The sequence below is a fragment of the Notamacropus eugenii genome, chromosome 1, assembly GCF_028372415.1.
Source record: "Notamacropus eugenii isolate mMacEug1 chromosome 1, mMacEug1.pri_v2, whole genome shotgun sequence".
Lineage (NCBI taxonomy): Eukaryota > Metazoa > Chordata > Mammalia > Diprotodontia > Macropodidae > Notamacropus > Notamacropus eugenii.
In genome coordinates this window covers 313,969,588-313,991,284 of record NC_092872.1, presented here as the reverse complement: position 1 = coordinate 313,991,284, position 21,697 = coordinate 313,969,588, and the positions used below count along the sequence as shown (strand labels likewise).

At 38.0% G+C, this 21,697-nt stretch overlaps 1 pseudogene; it reads left to right on the top strand.

The window, feature by feature from the left end:
- Nucleotides 1–3,213: 3,213 nt before the first annotated feature.
- Nucleotides 3,214–18,037, top strand: LOC140517258 (vacuolar protein-sorting-associated protein 25 pseudogene; annotated as a pseudogene).
- Nucleotides 18,038–21,697: the final 3,660 nt, after the last annotated feature.

Sequence of the window (21,697 nt, the reverse complement as noted above, 5' to 3'; positions counted from 1 at the left end):
TGGGGAAAGGGATGAAAGAAGGGAGAGGTGAAACAAGGGAGGGCAGATTGGGGAAAGGGATAATCAGAATGCACAATGTCTTGGGGTGGACAGAGGGGAGAAATAGGAGAAAATTTGGAGCTCGAAATCTTGTGGAAGTGAACGTTGAAAACTAAAAATAAATTATTTAATTTTTTAAAAAGTCTCTCTCCACTCCAATTCATCTTTCACTTACCTTCCAATGAGCTTCTAAAGAGAGGATTGGTATTCACCTACTCAATTAACTCCATTGGCTTCTAATTATCTCCAGAATGAAATATAACTTCCCCTGTTAGGCATTTAAAATTCTTCACAAGCTGGCCTCTTCCTTCTGTACCCTACCACTGTAACCCTCTAACTTCTATACTTTGAGTTCATTAACCTAAATGGCACCTGCACTGGTTCCTAGAGGTTACCTCACTACAATTTCCCTCGGGGTTCTAGGAGTAAACCTGAGGGAAGGGTTAGGGTTTCTAGCACTGTTGTTCATAGGGCCCATCCAGCGTGCTCCACATTATTAATCAACCAGTACAACTCTTTTAGCTTTTAGAAAAGTTTTACTCAGAAGATATAACAAGAGTAGTTACAAAGCAGCCCTCTCAAATGTGCATACATAAGAAAATAATGGTATTTATACTTATAAAATTCAAAGGTAATGAAACATATGTAGAGAACAATATGGCAAAAGGTTAACTCACAGCTATGAGTCTTGGTTACTGGGAGTCCTTGTTTTACCATTTGCAGAATCCTTATGAAATTCTGCTTAGGTGGAGCTCTACTGGGTTCTGAGTCCTGGTGTTTCTCTAGTGTTCATACCCATAGTTTCTAACCATCATAAGGGGATCATAATCCAGGAAACTTCTGCTGACCTCGAAGGATTCTTTCCACCTTAATCTGACAGGCTATTCCTGTCATCAATCATCACCACTCTAGGAAATTCTGCTGCCAACTCTGCTTGCTGGTAGAATCTCTAATGGCTCTGATAGATCTTGTGGTCACCTGGGCAGTCTCTTCTTGGAATACTTATTCACCTGAGATAAAGAAAGAATAAACACAAAAGAAACAGCATTGAAATGTACTCATGTATAGTATGTGGTGTAGTGGAAAGAGTGGTGGGCCCAGAATCAGGAAGACTTGATCTCAAATCCAACTTCAGATACTTAGTAGCTATGTGACTTTGAGCAAGTCATTTAGCCTCCATCTACCTCAGTTTCCTCAACTGTAAAATGAAGATAATAATAGCACCTACCTCCCAAAGTTGTGAAAATAGAATAAATTGAGGCCAGGTTAGAGCACTAGCTCTGAAGCCAGGAAGACCTGAGTTCAAATCCAGTCTCAGATACTTACTAGCTGTGTGACCCTGGGCAAGTCACTTAAACTTGATTGCCTACACACACACACACACACACACACACACACACACACACACACACACAGAAGCCAGATTATGAAGTACTTTAAATGCCAAGCAGAGGAATTCACAGTTTTATTCTAAAGGCAACAGGAACCACTGCTTCTAGTTTCTCCCTCTTCCAATCCACCTTGCCTGTTCCATCAGATTAATCTTCCTAATATTACTTCAATCATGTCACTCTCCTGCTCAAAAGCCTTCAATGACTCCCTACTCTGTGAAATTGAGCCCAAATTCTTTGAGTTGGAATTCAAGACTTCCTCACCCATACCTATAAATATATCTATTAATCAACTAACACTGGGGTGGGGAACATGTGGCCTCAAAGTCACATGTGGCCTTCTAGGTCCTCAAGTGAGGCCTTTTAACCAAATCCAAACTTCACAGAACAAATTCCCTTAATAAAAGGATTTGTTCTATAAAACTTAGACTCAGTTAAAAGGCCGCACCCAGGGACCTAAAAGGTCACATATGGCCTCAAGGTCACAGGTTTGCCACTTCTGAACTAGCATCTATTAAGAATACGTAATCTTCCCCAAAATTACCTCGTCTTATACATTCCCTTAAATAAATTTTCTGACAACCCAACAATCTGCTGATTACTCACCAAGCATATGAAATAATATTTTGCTCTGAATGCTTTCTCACATTATTTCACATTCCTAAACATATATGAATCTCTCCTTCAATTTTTCTATTAAGCTTTTTTAACCCCTCTTATCCCATAGTGATTTTTCTGCCCTCTAAATTCTCTATGACATGTACTGTTCATGGCATTCATGTGGCCCTAGATATATGTTGTCTTATACTTTAATTGTGGCATTAGTAAATTAAACAATTTCTGTAAACACTTATTAAACACCTACTATCTGAAAGATACTATGCTACGAATGAGGTTATTAAGCCAAAAATAAAATAGATCATTCCTTTAGGGAGTTTATCTCCTCTTGTGTGAATGATAGAAGCATACAACATGTAAACGGGAAGGACAGAACACATTCAAAAAAGAAAGTAGCACTTGAGTTAAGTGGGTTTTTTTTTTAAGTTAGGGTTTCTATGAAGTAGAAGGTAGGAAAAAGTGAAGTTGCAAGCATGGTGGATCACCTGTGCAAAGGCATGGAGGTGGGAAATAGGATCTGTTAGGGAGAGAACAGGTAGCAGGCCAGTTTGAATGGAACAGAGGGGAAATAATGTGAAGTAAGACTGAAATGGCAGGTAGTAGTCATGCTGTGGAAGGTTTTATTTTTGAAATCGTTTTCTATCTTTTTTTTTAAATACCTTCATGTATGTTTTTATGATTCCTTCCCAATATGTCCATTTCCCATCCAAAGAAACATTTTTTTTAATAGAAAGCAAAAAAGAAAGGAAAAAGTAGTTCAGAAAAACTAAGTAACCCATGAATTAAATGTTAAAGTGCTTCCATCTCATCAAAAAAGGGAAGGAGATGCTTTTTCATATCTCTGCTTTGAGTTCAAGCTTGGTTAATTACCCAGTGCTCAGTTTTTACTTTTGTGGTTATTCTTTCCATTAACACTGCTGTAGTCATTGTACATATTGCTTCCCCTTTTCTACTTCACTTTGTATCATCATTCATGTGTTTTCAAGTGTTTGATTGTATCCTTCCCATTTATTGTTTCTTACAATGAAGCAATCAATATTGTATTTTATTCATGTACAGGCAGTAAGTTGTAAGTTTCTGTTGGCTTCCTTCAGCCCTCAGGGACCAGCTGTCAGATGCGTTCAAAAGCAGCATAGTCTGAGGTCAAAATATCTTCCCTGTGGGAATGTATCCACCTACTGGTGGTCTTGCGGAGAAGGCACATCGATCTCGGAATAAGGAGCTGGACAAAAACTCTTTCTCCTTCAGTGGGAAGGAAACTCAGTACACTGGAAGGTAAGTAGACAAAGAAGTGATTGACTGAGTTCTTCCTAAAATAAATAATCTGTCGTTAAGAATATGGAGCCTGAGCCAATGACTCATACTCCCATTCCATGAGATATTTCTGTCCAGAGCTTCCTTAGTCATACTGTCAGCTATATATCTTTTATTCATTAATTCATTCATTTTTATTTGCTTGTTTATTTGTCTATTAGCTTAGAACCACACACATATTGGTTTAGTTATTTCCCAATCAATGAGCACTATGACAAAATGAATATTTTTATGTATATGGGACCTTTCTATCTTTAACGCCTTTGAATTATATGTCTAGCAGTGAGATCTCTAGGTCAATGTGTATGTCAGACATTTTCCTAACATAGTTCCAAATTTCTTTCCAGATTGGTAGGAGAAATTCACAAACTGACCAACAGCATGTTTGTATACCCATCTTTCCACAACTCTGCCAACACTGACTATTCCACCTTTTTCTGTCTTTACCAATATGCTGGGAATGAAGTAAAACTTTAGAGATGTTTTGTTGTGCATTTCTCTTATCATCAGTCATTAAGGGTATTCTTTTACAATTCTTCTTTTAAGAACTATTTGTTCATATCCTTTGAACATTTATCCACTAAAGAATGTGTGAAGGATTGTAAATGATTGAACATACTTGTTTGACTATAAATGTCAGATTGTAAGTTCCCTGAAATCAGGCATTGTGACTTGTAACTCTTTATATCCCCTATAGTTACTCACATAGAGTACATGTTAAATAATTTTTGTTGGTTATGTTGACCCTGACTTTCACTGGTATTTTCCTTCTCTTAAGTCCTTCTCCCTGAAAACCAATCTTCCTTTTACATTATCGTACAAATTAGAAAAACTTTTGTCACCTTTCTTATTTTGAAAATAAGAATATATGAGAATGTCTCACTTTATCTAATAAATGTATTACAAAGAAGAAAATGAGTCCCTTTACTTCCTATCTACTTTCAAAAGATTAGTCTGTTATCCTCTTCAAAATGACATGTGAATTTCCATTTTGTAGATTTTGCTCACTGTCGTTTCTCTCTTCCACTAATATGATTCCCACCCATTCTTCAAAGCTAAACTCCCCTCTCATATTTTCTATGAAAATTTCCTAGATCATCCCAGCCTATAATGATATGTCCCTTCTTTCAATTTTTATAGCACATTGGCTATCCCGATACCTGATTGTATTGTCTATAATTCTTTCTCTTGTGTTCCCAATAAGACCATCATCTTTCTTGTCTTTTATTTGTCTCTTTATCCGTAACAACTAGGATAATGTTAGGTACACTCAATAAATCTTTATTGATTGGTTGATTAATTTATACTTATCTGTGTCTAAATACAGCATTTTTCAACCTACATGAAACCAGGCTATTGGATGAAAAGTGATTTATTTGCTGAATTTTGTCTATAACAGATGACAGAAAATGGATATTCAGGTCATTTCAAAAGGTGATGTGAATTTGATCTAAGGCAAAATTCTAGAAGAAACCTTCTAATGAAAAGGAAAGAAGGAAGGAAGGAAGGAAGGAAGGAAGGAAGGAAGGAAGGAAGGAAGGAAGGAAGGAAGGAAGGAAGGAAGGAAGGAAGGAAGGAAGGAAGGAAGGAAGGAAGGAAGGAAGGAAGGAAGGAAGGAAGGAAGGAAGGAAGGAAGGAAGGAAGGAAGGAAGGAAGGAAGGAAGGAAGGAGAGAGAGAAAACAGAATTGTAGACATAAGAATCTGAACTATTCATTCTATTTGAATGCCATCTAGTGGACACATTGGCTCTGCAGGTGAAGAAAAGTAATGCCAGCCAAACCACAATTTGTTATGTCAACCTCAGAAAAAGGTAGAATAAGGCAAAAACTATATACCATGATTTAATAGGTTTTGAGCAAAATTCTGCATTAATAACCATCTCTTCTGTGTGCCTAAAATTCCATCCTGAGAGATTATTAGCTCAGAAAGGAAAGAATTGTCCATTGACAACAGCACTCCCCCAATTCAATACACTCCAGTGGCTCCCTATTAGCTTCAAGATCGAAAATAAAATCCTGTTTGACTTTTAGAGCCTTTCACAACCTGGACTGTCCTATCTTTCCAATCTTCTCACACTTACCTCCCCTCTACATATTCTGCAAATCAATGACATTGGCCTCCTTGCTGTTCTTTAACCAAAGCTTCATCTTCCAACTCCAGATATTTTCACTGGTTGTCCAGCTTGTCTGGAATTCCCTCCCTCCCTATCTCTGCCTCCTATGTTCTGCAAGACTTTCATAATTACGTATATGATAAGTCTTGTTTGTATATAGTTCTTTGAGTGTTATTTCCCACATCAGACTGTGAACTCTAGAGCACAGGGACTTCTTGGCCTTTTCTTTGTATCCCCAGTATTTAGTTCAGTGTCTGGCACATGGAAGGTACTTAATAAATGATTGTTGATTTAACATCACTTGATATCACCTTAAGCCTCCATCATCCAACACCTTATCATGGATAAGTTGACAAATAAATAGAAGCAAGACTCTGAAATAAGAAGAACAGTGATTAAAAATCCAAGGAAAGGTAGTCCCAAAGTGGTTCTAGGAAAACAGAAAAGGGAAAGAACAACAGAGGAGGGAGCACAATAAAGTCAAATTATCTACCTGAAAATATTGCTTCTCATTCTGCTAAGTTTAGTTCTTTTTTGCTGTTTATATCTTAAATTCAACCACTATACGAGGAAGTGAAATGTAGTGAAAAGTACTGGTCTTGGAAATAGGAGACCTGAATTAAAATCTGTATTCATTTAATACTTGAGAGATGTGTGTCCAGTCTCAAGTCACTCACTTCCGAGCCCTGATTTTCTCTTCCATATAATGAGAATGATAGGAGTTTTTTGGGATAGAGGGGTCTGGATTTGTGCTTTCATTTTATGTAGGGAACTTATAGGTGGAAATGACCTCTAATAATGTGAAGCTGCAACCCCTTCCACAATTTATAGCCTTAGAATATTCCCTGGGCCAAATTGGCAACAGTGACAAAAGTTAGGAAGAATCAATGTTGGAGAGGTTATGAGAACATAGACACGTTAGTGCATTATTGATGGAGCTATGAATTTGCGCGACCATTTCAGAAAGCAATTTGGAATTATGCAAATTAAATGATTAAAATGTCCCTACCTTTTGACCTAGAGATTCCATTACTAGTTACATACTCCATGGAGGTCACTGAAAAAAAGAAAGTCCTTATACACATCAAAATATTTAAAAGCAGCCTTTTTGTGGTAGCCAAGAACTGGAAACAAAGTAATGTCTATTGATCAGGGAACAGCTATCAAACATGGCATATGAATGCAGTGGAATATTACTATTCTATAAAAAATGATAAATATGTCAAATACAAAGAAGTATGGAAAGACTTAAATGATGTGATTGAGGCTCAGAGCCAAGAAAACAAGATCCATGATTATAACAATGTACATAAAAAGAACAACTACCCCCAAAATTCAGAACTGAATGTTGTAAAATTATAAAGACCAAGCAGGATCCCAAAGCAGAAATATAAGAAGACATCCTTGCCAACTCCTTTGCAAAGATGAGAGGTCTATGAGTGTGTAACAGCACACATGTTCATGTTTTTTAATGTATCAATGGATATTGTTGATTTTTTTTAAATCTTTCCCTTTTCATTTATTTTAAAAGTTTTGTTTGTTATGGCTATAGTATTTTAACTACATATGATAATTAAAAACAAAGTCTTCTAGGTAGACTTAGTGCTGTCAACATGTTAAGCATTTTGTACAAAGACTTTCCTATTTGCAAGGGTAGTACTTATTTATTTCCCTGGCTCCCAGGATTAGAGCTATTTGTAATAAGCAAGTACTCACTGGAGCTTTCATGTTTCCTTTGCTTTTATGCCACTATATATTTATACTCTACTTAAACTCCAACGTTCCTAATAATAACATATGATTCCTTCAGCTAAAATTACATTTTCTTTACTGGAAGCAATAGAAAGCATATTGGAGCTGTGGGGGAAGAGTTGGTTCAATCTAGTTGTGTATGTTTTCTATTTAGGTTACTGGGTTCTTAATGGAAAAATGGAATCCCCTAATTCAATTTATTGCATTCTGGATATTTCTAATAATCAAATACATTTTGGAATTCCATATGTATACATTTCATGAAATATATGCAAAATAGATTCAAAATTAAATTTTAAGTCTATAATTAGTATTATCATGTTTCTGAAGATAGGTCACCAAGTTTCTAGGTATCTATAGCATTCCAAGTTGTATGGAAGACTTTAGGTCGAAGTGTTGCAATGCCATTGTATAAAGCATTTCCACTTAGATTTCTAAGATAATAGCAACAATATGAATACTTTAGGTAGATGAAAAGAATTCTATTTTGTATATGTTGATCCAGTGTAATAGTATCGATTCAAACCCTGCCTCTAACATATACTAGGTGTATGACCCCTATGCCAATCACTAGCCCTCTAAATTCTCTAGGTCAGAGGTGTCAAATACATGTAACCCACAATACTCACAAGTGTAACTCAAACCAGAGTAAAAGGTAATTGAGAAATATTTGACAAAATAAATAAAAATACGATAAAACAGATAATGTTAACATGTGGCTTTTTAAGTCAACATCCACAACACCGAGGATCCTTATGGATCTATTAGCTTCCATTTCTATTTGAATTTGACACTATTGTAGTCAGCATCATGTTGATGTTGTTGTTCAGGCATGTTTGACTCTTCGTGATCCCATTTGGGGTTTTTCATGGAAATGGTGCACCATTCCCTTCTCCAGCTCATTTCACAGATGAAGAAACTGAAGCAAACAAAGTTAAGTGACTTATCCAGGCTCACATAACATTAATAGTCTGAAGCCAGATTTGAACTCAGGAAGATGAGTCTTCCTGACTCCATACTGAGCATTCTACCCACTGTGCCACCTAGTTGTCCCATACACACACACACACACACACACACACACACACACACACACACACACACACACACCAGGCAGCTAGACAGTGTAGTGGATAGAGTGCCAAGACCCTGAGCAAGTCACTTAACCTATTTACCTCAGTTTCCTCATCTGTAAAATGAACTGGAGAAGGAAATGGCAAATTACTCCAATATCTTTGCCAAGAAAACACCAAAAAGGGGTCATGAAGAGTCAGACATGACTGAAAATGGATACACAGCAGTCACCTCAACAATAACACACATATTGTATATAATATATAAATACTAGAGAATATATCACAGAATATATAAATATATCCTCTAACTATATTTATAGAATTCTAATTATTTATAGCAAGTCAATTCATATGATAACCTTTTATGTTTATATTAACTTATATTTTATTTTTTCAGTTAATAAACTGACCTCAAATACATGTTCTTATCCATTCTTCATTTTTGTTTAAATTCTTTTTTGTGATCTATTCTCTGAGATTAGAATTTGTTTTGATTATGATTAATCCTTTCCTGAATATAACCTTCCTCTTATTCCTTCTTCCCCCCCTCCTATTTTCCTCGTGTTTCTCTGTTAAAGTATATATTTCTACATTAAATGCTGAGCTGAGATGAAAGTGAAGTTCAAGTAGAGGCCAGCCCCCATCCTTTATGTTTATCCTGAGTCCTATATTTGCATTTCAAAGTTCCCATGCAGCTTTGGTCTTCTCAGCAGGAATATTTAGAAGGCCTTTATATACGTTTTATATATTATATACATTAAAGATACATATTCCCTCCATAAGATTATATTCAGTTTTGTTAAATGCATTACTCTTGGCAATAAACCTATATCTTTTTTATCTTTTGTAATGTAATATTCCAATTTCTCTACCCCTTTATAATGATAGCCATCAAATACTATATAAGCATGACTGTGGCTCCTTCATACTTGAAAAATATCTTTTCTCTATGTTTGCAGTATTTTTTATTTAACCTGGAAGCTCTGGGTTTGTGTTATAATGCTCCTGAGAGTTTGCATTTGGTCATTTCTTTTGGTAGATATCTGATGGATTCCTTCTATTTTCACTTTGCCCTCTAACAAATTTTGGCAATTTTCATTGCTGACTTTTAGAAATATGATATCCAGGCTTTTTTTTTATTTGCATGCTATGGCTTTCAGATTGTTCAATGGCAAACGACTTTCATGGAAAACAGAACAAGGGAAAAAATATCTCATTAAAATTAATTGCTTTCCAATAATTCTAGTTGACCCTTGTAGCCAAGCTGTATTTTCCTTTGAGGCTTTGCTTGTAGATGTCCTAAAGTTATTCTCTTCTTCTGAGATTGTGTCTTCATTATCCCTGAATCTTCAGAATCTTTAATCATCAGTCTATTTTTGTTTATTCATTCCTCTAGGTTTATTTACTTACTTTCCTACCTACCTCACAAAAACCACTCTCTCCTATTCTCCCTATCTTGACCCATTGGTGTAACAATTCCATTTCACTGTGCTCTTCTCTTGAATCCCTAATCCCTTCATCGTATCATTGATTATGCCTAGCCAAGCTTAAGTGCCTTTGTTGCTACACAAATGCTGCTAAAAGAAGATGGAGAAAAATCACAAAAACATGTTGACTAGGTCCTCTACAAATTTATGTTGCATGACTTCATCCGAACCGTCAATGCTGCTAGGCAATTCTACTATAATTCCATCTCAACTCCCTATCCCACTCTCCAAGGAAGCTTTTTTAAACCTTTTATTCCCTCTTCAAACTCTGATGGCTCCCCCACCCCCTCCTCTCTCAGCTAAGAACCTTGTTTCATATTTTAGAGGAAAAAGAATGAGGCCATTTGCTTTAAGGTCCCTCTTCTCCCCTCTTCCTCATCTCCTACTACTGATAGGTCTTTTACCACTATCTCCTCCTTCATCTGTGTCTCCTGTGAGGTGATCTCACTTCTTGCCCAGGTTAATCACTCTGCTTATTCAAATGATCCCATTCCATTCCATCTCCCCCAATAGATTGCCCTCTCTGTCATTCACACTCATTTACTTATTTTCAGTCTTTCCCTGTCTGGTGACTCATTTTCTATTGCCTCAAACATGCCTATGTCTCCCACATCCTCAAAAAACCCTTACTTGATTCTCACATCTCTTCTGCCCTTTTGTAACTAAACTGAAAAAGGCCATCTACAATAGATACTTACACTTTTTCTCCTCCCCCTCCTCATGACCTCTTAGAAACTAACTTAGAACCTTGTCTTTCCACCAAAACTGTTCTCTCCAGAGTTATTAATGATGTCTTAGTTGCCAAATCCAATGACTTTTCTGTATCCATGTTTTCCTTGACCTTTTTGCAGTCTTACACATTGTTGATCACTTTCTCCTCGATACTCTTCTGTTCTCTAAGTTTTTGGACACTACTCTCTCTCTCTTTTTGACTAATCAATTTATTTTTAATTTTGAACATTCACTTCTATAAGATATTGAGTTCTAAATTTTCTCTCCCTCCCTCTGCTCCCCACTCCCCAAGACGGCATGCAATCTGATCTAGGCTTTATGCATGTATTCATATTAAACATGTTTTCCCATTAGTCATGTTGCAAAGAAGAACTAGAACCAATGGGAGGAACCACAAGAAAGAAGAATCAAAAAAAGAGAGAGCAAATAGTGTCTTTCAACCTGCATTCAATCTCCATTCAACTCCATGGTTGTTTTTCTGGATGTGGATGCATTTTTCATCATGAGTCTTTTGGAGTTGTCTTAGCTCCTTGCATTGCTGGGAAGAGTTAAGTCTATTAAAGTTAACCTTCATACAGTGTTGCTGTTACTATGTACAATGCTCTCCTGGTCCCGCTCACTTCTCTCAGCATCAGTTCATGTAACTTTTTCTGAAGTCTACCTGCTCATCATTTCTTATGAAATAATGGTATTCCGTTACATTCATATACCATACCTTGTTCAGTCATTCCCCAACTGATGGACATCCCCTCAATTCCAATTCTTGACCACCACAAAAAGAGCTGCTATAAATATAGGCTTCCTCCTCATCTAAAGTCACTGCCCTAGTTACTCAGCAGTAAGTGTCTGAGGCTGGATTTGAACTTGAACCTTACTTACAACAGCACTTTATCCACTATGCCACCTACCTGCCCTTTGATTGGCTGAGGCTTTAAAAATGATGAGATAGAGCTGCTAGTTCTTTTTTCCCTCTATCTTTCAGCTGTTCTCTTTTCAGTGATTCCTATCTGCACCCAACATGGACACCATGAATAGAACTGTTGAGAGGAGAAGGCAAGTCCTTCCTGGCTCCCTCTCTTTTATCCCAGTTTTGCAAAATGGGCCCTAGGCATTTGGTTTATTTCTCTGTTATTTGTTCTCAGTTTTAGCTACCAGAGGCCATCTTTACTGGCATGGTAACCTTGGACCAGGATTTCACACACAAAGCAAACAGCCCTGAAAAGCCTGAGTACCTAGAACTCAAGTCCAAAGGGCTTTCTGGACATGGAACTGGAATTAGGCTCTATAGAAACCAAGTTAAGCTATGAACCTAATCTTCTTCCTCTCCCCTGGGACTGAGATGGTGCAAAGGGGTAAGGACATTATGTCTCTCAACTATTGGGGGAAGTATATCTGTATATTTACAATTGCATTTTTAGAAATCAATATTCTATTTGTAAAAGCTCAACTGTTACATATTTTTCAAGGAGTCTTCTATTAGAGTAAGGATTTCTGCCTTCTATTTTAAGGTATTTCTTTTGCCTCCTTTTTTTCTGATTGAATTTATACTTTCACTATTTACTTCTTGCTCTAGTTTTCCTAGCCACTCTTGTAGTCTTTATGACCAGACCTTTTTTTTCCTCTGTGGCTCAGCTTGTGGTTATAATGATGTTATGTTCTTCTCTGGGCTTTCCTTAACCTTTAACTTTTCTTTGTTGTGTTCAGCGTTTTCTTCTGTTAACTTGTCTTTTCAACCTAAATTCTTGGATTGGTATTTTGTACATCAGATCTGTTCACTTTTGGATAGATCTGGGATACTCCTGGATAAATTGAATAAATTTTGTTTTATCCTATCACTCCTATAGTCTGTATGCTCTTGTTGCTGAAAATTTGGATGGGGGTAGTTAGTATTAGGACCTGCCTCAATCTCTGACTTCTGATTCAATCTACTGGTTACTCACTGTGAGTTCTTGGCGTCAGCCAGTCTCTTTTTTCTTCTCTTTGTAAGGATAGCATTTGGGAATTGGCTCTGTTTCCCGCTGTGGCTCCAACAGGCTACAGTAGAATGCTGGAAATAATACTGCAGACTTGTGCACATCCCCATGGTTCTACCAGAACCAAGTCACTGAGTTGGCTCTGCCTCCTACTCTGGCTCCCCCTCTTCCAAAGAGTCCACAAAAGATCCTTGGTTCCCTATACAATCTGCTGCAGGAGATGGGAGGATATAAGGTCAATTATAAAAACAGAGGGGGTGGCTTCTTAGTTGAAAATGGGTTAAAAAGAGAGAGTAGGAGATGATATGAAGGAGTTTTAAGATGTGGAGAAGGAAGAAAGAGAGACCTCACATCAGATGACCTCTATGTTCTCAATAAAGTATGAGAGAAGGTCTGTTGAGGGAAATGGAGGTGCTATGAAAGGTCTGAAACAACTACTGTGGAGGGTACAATTAGGAATCAATCAACAGAGAGAAGTAAAAGGAATACATTGATGCAGGGAGGGTCCAGCTAAGGTTAGATAACATATATTGTTAGTGGAAACAGCCAACATTTGCAGAGCATTTTATATGCATTATTTCACTTGATCCTCACAACAATCCTGAGAAACTGGTACTATTATTATTCCCATTGTACATGTAATGAAACCAAGGTTCATACAACTAGTAGGTATCTAAGATATGATTTGAAACCAAGTCTTCCACATTCCAAATCTAGTGCTCCATCCATTATGCCACACTGCTTTTCTGTGAATAAGTTTCAATGAGAAAATTATAATGTTAGCCAAAGCTGGTGAAAGCATGAATTAAGTAGTGAAACTATTAGGGAACCAAACCAAGTCCACATTGATTGCATAGTCTCCAGACACGAACCCTGTTGCATGCCCATCATTTGAGAGGCAGTGTGGTGGACTTGGTATCTGGATTCAAATATTGCTCCCCAAATTTACTTAGCATCACAGAGAAACCTCACCATTCATCTCGACTACTACCCTGTGTCAAATATCTACATCACAGCTACCTCTCACACTATATATGATTTATACACACTATCATCCCACCCTTACACTAACATATACATGACATCTTCCTTCATACTTTACCATCTATCCCCATGATTTTTCTCCAAAATTTCTCTGAATATTCCTTTTTTCTTATTATCTCAGGTCTCTGTGGACTAGAATTTTGGGGTTCTATCAATCATCTCTTGGTCTAAGATTAAATTTGTTTGGAAATTCCGAGGTAGCTAAATATATACCAGAATAAAACTTAGGAGATCTGGAATATGGTCCTGGCTCTTCCACTAATTAATTATGTAACATTGAGAAAGATGACAAATCTTGCTTGCCCTCAGTTTACTTATCTGCTAAGTGTGAGGGTTAGATTTGATAAACCATATCTAACATCTCTTTCAGCTCTGAGACTGCATAAGAGTCAACATAATCCAAAATTTCTACATCTATTTTTAGTCCCTGGGAGTCCTGGATTTCTTGCTTTCCCTTAATAAGGAAACAGAAACAAGTCTCCTCTTATTTTCCTCACCATTCAGCATCAGGAACTAGAGAATCTAGAGCAGAAAAATAGGTTTATAAATAGTGACAGGTTGGGTCAACAAAAGCCTAAGGAAGATTTATTTATATCTCAGAGGAAACTCCAGACAGTCAGTTGAAATGTCTTTTCATCCATTCATTCATTTAACAAATATTTACTGAACTATGCACAAAGTACAGTGTTAGGCACTAGAGAAGATACAAATATGAATTAAAGAGTCATTATCCTCAGAAAGTTTATATTCTTGGGGGAAGGTTAAATAAAAAAACATGCAAAAACTAAAATGCAAAGTACAGGCATTAGTATGTTTATACCACTAGAAGACACCTATTTGCAAGGTATGCATGCCCAGTTGGTCATAGATCAGAAATTCATAGCAAGTTTCTGTTGCAACTGAGATATAAACACATAGCAAGTTAGCAAGTCAGCCTGAAGGTATGAAATTGTTAATTCATGTGGAAATGGATTTGGCAAAATGCCTTGCTCCCCAAGAGATGCAGATCAATTCATAAAAGAATGTGCCATCATCATCATTACATAGTACCCCTCAAAAGACCAGAAGAAAAGAGCATTGGCATAAGGAAAAATCTTTCCCTGAATGTGTGGATAGTATCAGTGTTGAGCCATTCAGGTTTTCAAGTTTGCTCTACCAGGAGCTTCTTGAAAGGTAGCTAACCCAGTTCAGTCTGATCTTCCACTGTGAGAGATTCCTTTATTTATACATTATTAATTACCTGAGAATAGACTATGTAGGGCATAGACTTGCAATACAACTGAAATCATGGTCCTTCTATTTCATGCAGTTTGAGGTAGCATGGGAAGGAAGGAAGGAAAGAAATAAACATTTCTGAATGTTTGGCACCATGGCCAGGCACTGTGTTAAATATTTTACAAATATTCCTTCATTTGATCCTCATAACAACTCTGGAAGGTAGGCACTATTATTACTCCCATTTTATGGTTGGAGAAACTGAAGCAGAGAAAGGTTAAGTCACTTGCCCAGGGTCACACAGCTAGTAAGAGTCAAAGGTCGAATTTGAACTCAGCTCTCTCTGACTCAGCCCAGTGCTAGATCCACTGCTCTACCTACATGCCTCTATAGTAGTAGTACATTACAATATACAACTTCCCAATATTTTAGAGCTGAAGGAATTTTAGGGATCATTTAAGTCCACCCAATCCCCTTTCTTTTGTAGGTGAGAATACTAAAGACTGAAGTTGAATGACTTACCCAAATGGACATTACTGATTAGTAGCAGAGCCAGGTCCAAGACAAATTGAAAGGTGTAACAAACCCTGATGCTACAAACAGCAGTAGCAGCACAATTCTGCTTCGCATTGAGACATATGCAAGCAAGCCAGGAAGTAACAAAGTCCCCTTTGAGTTATTTAGTGTCTTGCCAATTTTGAGACTATGTAGAGGAAGGCTAGTGTGTCTGATTTTGAGTTGGAGGACTTTCTTTCCATCAACAGAAAAAACATTTTCAAGTGCCCACTATGTGCCAACTAGTGTGCTAGGCAACAAGGAAACAAAGAACAAAATGAAAAGGTCTCTGCCTTCAGGGAATTTACATTCTATCAGAGGAAAAACATATACACTTTGAGGCATATACAAAATGCTTACAAATTGAATTCAAAGTCATTTCTTTAAAAAATAAAATACAGTCAGATTGGACCCCTATTCATCCCCTACCTGTTTATTGATACTTGACACAACATATATTCTGGTGACAAGGACTGAGATATGATTAAAGCTGAACAGCCGCAGTCATTGTAATTCCACTTTCAAGTACTTCCTGTAATCAAATAAATGATATGGTCTCTTCCCTAGAACTGGAGTAGGGCCAATTTTCTTACCCTATGAAATGAGAGGTTTGAACTAGATCCAGGTATCTAAGATTCCTTTCAGCTCAAAATGAGTTTTAACATTGATATAAGGAGTAGTTTATATCAAGAAGCCAGTATCTTGAGATTCTTATGTGAAGAGACTTTGCTGCAATTTCTCTCTTGGTAATCTCATCAGCTCCAGTTGGTTCAGTTATCATCTCTTCCTAGATGACTCCACATCTACATATTCAGCTCTTAGTCTCTCTCCTAAACTCCAGTCCTGCATGACAAATTTTCTGTTGGATCTTCCTCTCTCTCTCTCTCTCTCTCTCTCTCTCTCTCTCTCTCTCTCTCTCTCTCTCTCTCTCTCTCTCTCTCTCCCCCTCCCCCATCCAATATGCATCTCAAACTCAACATATCCAAAACAGAACTCATTATCTTTCTCACTCTTTTTATTACTGTTCCTAATTTTCCTAACCCAATCCTTCCATTCACCCAGATTCACAGCCTTGGAGATAGCCTCAATTCTTCACTCTGCCACATCCATTTAGTTTTCAAGTCTTATAGATTCTGGCAGTCTATCTCCCACATACATCTCCTCCTCTCCACTCACATGGCCACTACTATAGGGACTCATTACCTCTCATTTGGACAACTCTAAATGTTCTGATTAGTATCTCTGAATTGTTCCTCGTTGCTTGTCCCATGTCTTCTAGATTCCATCCGTACTGATCTCTTTGCTGTTTTTATACATGGCATTCCATTCCCCAACTTTGTGCCTTTGTTCAGACTGACCCCTCCACCTCTTCCTTATTCCTGGAATAGTTTCTTACCTAACCTCTGCCTCTTGAAATACCTAGCACCCTTCAAAGCTCAGGTTAAGCATCATTTACTAAAAGGGACTTTTACTGACTTCCCTAGTTATAAGAGCTCTCCTCCCCTGCCCATATTCGCCACATTACTTTGTATATTTTATATTGATTTTTCTTTGTGAAGAGCCTATTTTGTCGTAAAGGCAAGAGAAACTGAAGCAGATCATATCCTAGAATTCATCAGCTGAGTTTTATTTTGTTTTTTTTTTAACTTAGACTTCTGAATCTATTTTTGGAGATTTTTGGAAGAGAGGAACTTGAAAGAGAGACTCTGAGAGCTCATTCTCCATCTTGAGGCTATATGGGCATGCCAGGATCAAGCAGTCTCCAAACATGTGTTTCCTTGCTCATTCCTTCTGAGACTTTGACAGGCTACAACTGTGGTACTCCTGTTAATCTTGTTGCTACTACACAAATAGAAGTGGGCCAAAGAAATGCTGAGAAAAGTGAACAGTGGTTGGTGAGAAAAAGCAAATGCCCTTCCAAAACAGTTTCCTTTCTCTTATCTCCATGGTGGAACAAGAATCAGTTCCCATTACTTGACTACCTCCAATTTTTTGTCTCTCTCCTTTCCATGGGGTAGAAGGAGTCAAAATTCCTGATGTGTGGCATCATAAAAATTGCATGTGCATCCTAAGAATTGTCTGCTTCCAGGGTGACAAGTTTCAAGTGACCATGGCAATACTGCTTTCTGTCCTTCTTCACAGTAGAGCCAAATGAGAATATCCAGCAGAAACAGTTGCCCACCTGGTGATCTCTCCCCTTGTCCTGTTGCTGCTTGAATTGACAGTCCAGCACAACAGTGATGGAGGCACAAGACAGCTTGCTCTTCAGCAACAACAAGCTATAGAGGAAAGTCCCTGTGGAATCTATCCAGATTGTGTCAGCATAGCTGAAGGGGAAAAGGGAACCTGGAGTGGCTGGATAAGAACAAGATCAGTTTCTTGATCATGTGATGAAAGTCAGAATGACAGAGCTCATTTTCCAGTGGGTTTCAAAGAAGGGCCAAAATAACTCTGTATTTACCTTTTATGAACTAACAAATGGAGATGACATAGGGGATGAGGAATTGCACAAGCTAGAGGAAGCTACACTTCAAGCTCAGTGGGTCCTAGTAGAGATTTTCTTTTTTTGTTAGCTTTTTTTTTGTGTCCCATAAGGAGATTAGAATGATAGTAATTAAAGGACAGTAAGTAAAGGAGAGGGGAATAGTTTGTAAAGATAGAAAGGAACTAGAGCACAAAGATGACACCATCGCACTCATTGATGATGGAGGGATTAAGTTCTTTTAATGGTATCCCTTGCTCTTTTCCTAAATTGTTCAAAGGGCTCTCTCCTCACAAATTAGATTTGAGACCCAATCTAGCTTAAAGGAACTTTTCACCTTTCCCTAGTTGTGAGCTAGAAGAACTATGGGAAAATTTTTTTTAAAAAAGAAGATTCCACTATTATCCCACTGTTCTGCTCTATGAATGAATGAAGGTAACAGCCTCAAAGAAAAAAGATTTACCTAGTCTCTCTATACTCTTTCTGCTTCTTCATTCTAGACTTCCTCTGATCCAAGATCAGTAAACCCACAAAATATATATTCACACATACCTATAAGTACGCAATCCCTATTGACTTTTCCCCTCAGAATTATAATCTGAATCCTCTAAAGAGGGGTAGAGGCTACATGGAGGATCTAGCTGCAGGCAGCCCACAGGGCATACGACAGGAATAGAAGAACAAAGACGGAGTCCTGGCAACAAGGCACCAGGCATGGTTCCAATCTATGTTATTAAAGCTGAACTGCTCATTTCTGGAAAACAAGAAAAAGAAAGAAAAAAGAAAGAGAAAAATAATTGTCTCCTTCCTATTCTCACAAACTGTTCCCCTCTCCTTTATTTACTGTCCTTTAATGACTATCATTTTAATTTCCTTGATATGAAAGAAAATTTGGCAGCTGCTACTCCTTGTTTTGTAATTAATGTTAGCACATATAAAGAGTTGGGGAAAGTCTTGGATCTTGGGTAAAGACAGACTGAGATAAAGTGACAGAGAGAGACAGAAAGGGACATAGAAACAGAAAAAAATCTTTGCTTCATTCTGATTCAGGGAGGACTGGAGGAACAGAAAAGACCTTGAATCTATTCAAAAGTCACAAATGTAATATACTGAGATAGTACTACTAAGACAGTACAAGTTCCCACAAGTAAGTTTTGTGTGGTGCGTGTATACGTATGTGTGTGAGTGTATGTGAGAGAGAGACAGACAGACAGAGAGAGAGAGATAGAGAGACAGAGACAGAGACAGAGAAGGAGGAGAGCTGAACAGAAAGGGGCAGGGAGGGCAGAGAGAGAGAAAATACAAATGTAATTTGGCAGTCCCCTCCTCCACCCAGACCTAGTAGAGATAAGAACCTGACACAAAAGTGATCCAAAACCAAAGAGGGGAGATCCTCTGTTACTGTGTAGTCTTTACATGTTATTTCCCTCTATATCTTTTACTGCTCTTTATCCGTGAGCTTCTCCCTATTGTAATGAGGGAAACTGGCCAATGAGGGTCAAGTCCTTAGAGCATGCTGGTGGGTTATACAGAGCACGCACTTGATATTCCTTGATTAGTTTGAGCTCCAACACATGGAACTTTGGATAGCTAGTTTTTAGCTATGAATGACTGAGGCTGGAAGTGTGTGGTGATGAAAAGCCTTTTTAATTGGCTTTGGGGTTTGAAGGACTGATGACTCAGGATAAGCTGAGCTGAAAAAGAATGTGCATATAAAATGTTAGAGCATCTTTGACTCTTTTCCCCAGTGACTTTCAAGTGAGGAGGATGGTTCTGAACTGCTAAATTGGAAAGAGCAGACCACTTTTCTCCTATCCAGTCGCTGGTACCTCTGTTTCTTTTGTGTTTATTTTTTCTTGATATTTATTTATTCTTGATAGCTTGATAGGTGAATGAATATCCTGAAATAGGTGCATCTAAGCAACCAGTCAGTTTAGGAGATTTGTCAGAGAGCTTCCACTAACAAAAAAGAGTTGGTGGCAGAGTGTACCAGAGTGGTAGTGTCCAACAACAGAGAACAGAGATGAAAGGACAGATTGGTGAGTTTGTAGATTACTGCTCCACTCAGGGTTTTAGGAGTTGTGGTTTTTATCACTATTGATGATGAGCCCCCACCCAGGGTTCCTTCTCCCAATATCAGTCAACCAGTTAACATCAATTAATTTCTAGAAAAGGGTATTTAAAGATATAGTAAAAAAACAACAGCAGCAACAACAAAGTGGCTACAAAACATCCCTCTCACCTTGGAAGGCGCACTCTCCTTTCATACACACACACAATGTCCTTGGGAACAGGAGGCTCAAACTTAAAGTATACTGAGTGTGAGGCACACTCCTACTGACCTGTAACAGCAAAAACCCTGACATACACAGGAGGGTCTGCTGTACAGGTTCTTTGTTCTGCTTTTCTAAAAGGAAAGCAATTTTTCAGGGGTCAACAATCACTTTAATCAAGCATATGTAGTCATTCACTTAGTTCAGGGGAAAAAGTCAACACTCTGACCTTCAAGGAAAATACAAACAAAAATTACAAGCAGAAATTGCAAACAGAAAGACCAACAGAAAGGACTTCGCAACTGCCTGACCATAAGTACTGCATACATCACAGATCAACAGACAGATCCACCTACCTGACCATTACATACATACATACATAATTATCAGAGAGAGAAGCACCAAAACCTGGGTTTTCAAATCTGGGGAGCTCCTTAGCAGCTGCCCAGAGTATCAGCTGGCCAAACACTTCCAATGAATAAGCCCCAAAGTAAAACCTCACATCAGAGTATTTATACAATTTTCAGAGCCAGAAGGCATGACTCTCTGACCCAGTCCCTCAATAGAAATTAATAAACGGTATTAAGGCCTATTAATGGGCAAGGAAGATCTTTAACTCTTTCCTCCACCTACCATTAACCCTATATTAACATTACATGGCTCCAGCAGTCTTTTTTTCCCTTTAAAACTCTTCACAGTATTCCCCTTACCTGCAGCCCTCTTCTGGACTCAGTCTATCAGTACCTTTCTAGAGTACATAGGCAGAATTTCTCTTCTTCACTAAGGGTCACAATCCCTGAAGCAGCTGCCATCTTTGTGGTCTCTTCAGGGACTATCTTTCCACTTCTGTTTGTAAGTTGGATTAGAAGGGAAGAGGAAAGAGAAAGGCACTCCTGAGCTTCACAGGATTCAGGCTCAGCAAGGTCCAAGTCCACTTGAGTGTGAGCCACAGGAGCAAAGCAGGACAATAGCACCAACAGCGCTGAATGACAGTCATAGACCCCCCCCGAGACAATCAGGTAAGAGATGGAACAGTACACAATCTTATTCTCCTTGGAGAGATAGAGGACCAAGGGAATTGAGGGCATGAGAGTCTGTCTTAAGACCACATCCGCCAGGTAACCCATCAGAGTAACAAATCCATCTTCTGTTATAATTGTAGATTATATGGCCATTCTTATGTTGGATCTACTAGCAAAGAGAATGCAACCTTGGTCATGGAGAAGTTAAAATTTCTCAATTCAGCTTTAGAAAGCTGGAAAAGAGCCAGGAATGGAGGTCATCTTGGGTCCCAAGAACAGTCACATTGACCTCATCATCAATTCCTAAAAGGTCTTTTCCACTTGGACTCATAGGGCCTCATGCAGTGGTGATAGAAAAAAATTGAGACTGTGGACTGTAATGCTCTCTTGAAGAGTAGATTTCAAGTTACCATCATTTTCTATTTTTATGACAGGTATTTGGGTAAAATACCTTTAAAACCTATGACAGGTCTTGAACTTGGTGGTTTGAGTAATAAAGACTATCCATACCTGGGATATATCCAACTGAGTTTGAAATTCCCTAAGGAAGGTGTTGGTGACAGCAGAAAAGCAGACACTCTGACTCTGGGATGTCCAGATTCTACAATGC